At 42.0% G+C, this 1212-nt stretch overlaps 2 protein-coding genes across 2 annotated transcripts in view; one reads left to right on the plus strand and one right to left on the minus strand.

Annotated features, from left to right (window-relative positions):
* Nucleotides 1–1212, plus strand: part of LOC122564758 (astrotactin-2-like) — a 1559828-nt gene that overhangs the window by 640503 nt on the left and 918113 nt on the right. The gene's annotated exons all lie outside the window — the stretch shown is intronic.
* Nucleotides 1090–1212, minus strand: part of LOC122564760 (ferritin heavy chain, oocyte isoform-like) — an 8068-nt gene continuing 7945 nt past the window's right edge. The window contains exon 4 of the mRNA XM_043719935.1: nt 1090–1212. The gene's annotated coding sequence lies outside the window, so the exon portion shown is untranslated.

Raw genomic sequence — 1212 nt, forward strand, 5'->3', positions numbered from 1 at the left:
GCACTGCAAACACCCAAAATACAAAGTTAACATAATGGGAAACACCTACTTTTGGCTTGCCAAACTGACTGAAGAGAACATTTGGATGTGGAGGAGGGTGAAGGTGAAGCATTTACCTCTGTCCACATTACCTCCTTTTGCACATTGCTCCATTAATCAGTTTAGAGGGGGCATTGAGTGAATCCACAGTTCCAGACTCCTCTCATACAACACTGTTAACCTGGCTGCTGTTGAATGTTACATGTCTATGCTCTAAAGAAGTTTAGAAAGTGTTTGTTTGAAATAGCAAACCTTATGGCAGAGTTGAGCATTATCTAAACTGTCACCCTTGGACATTTTGAATGCAGCTCCTCACCGACTGTGCAGGGTTAAACCTCCCCCGTGAGTTCAATGCAGTGAGAGAGGGCCTAGGTCTATCACCTGTTAAGACTACTGCAACATTGTATACATTCACCAAGCTTTCTGGTTCCTCTAGATTTTGGATTACAGAAATCAGGAAGGCTCTAAAGTGGACAAAACAAATTCCAACCTTACAGATTAGACCATAATATTGGCAGGACAGTATCCTCAACACTTCTCACAGCTTAATGAGCAACATAGATAAGCAAAGGCTAGAGGCTTAAAAGAAAATCAGCAAGTTGAATACAGGCATAACTTCAGAGAATAAACCCTACTCTGAAATTTGCTCTAATTTAGTAATGCGAGTGGAAAAGCTAGTTTTGGATTTAAAAACCACAACAGCTGAGGTTTTGATCTTACCAGTGATGGTTGGACAGTTTTAGGAAAGTTATTACCAGTGGCACTGGCCCTTGCACTGAGCTGCTCAGGAAGACGTTTAGAGAACTCCTCTTGAAGATCAGAATCTGGCAGAGTACCCATCTCCCACTGTACTGGGAGAAACATGTACTCCATAAACCCAGGTCTGTACTTGGCCTTATATCCACACTACATACCATTTGCTGTTGGGATGGGGGTGGAATTTAAATTAGGACAGGGATTAACTAGTGATCTGGATCAAGAGATCCTCTGACAGCAAGTCCCAGCACAGACCTGTATACACAGTTTGACCCAGTAATCAGCACAAACCAATCCAACAATAAGTAGTTTATTTACAGTTGGCACATTCCATGATCAAGCCCAGGACAGTGAGCTACTTCTACAAGCTTCAGTTTCTATAGATCTCATTCAGAATAAAAGTGAAGACTTGCTCCC

The sequence above is a fragment of the Chiloscyllium plagiosum genome, chromosome 30 (genome assembly GCF_004010195.1).
Source record: "Chiloscyllium plagiosum isolate BGI_BamShark_2017 chromosome 30, ASM401019v2, whole genome shotgun sequence".
Taxonomy (NCBI): domain Eukaryota; kingdom Metazoa; phylum Chordata; class Chondrichthyes; order Orectolobiformes; family Hemiscylliidae; genus Chiloscyllium; species Chiloscyllium plagiosum.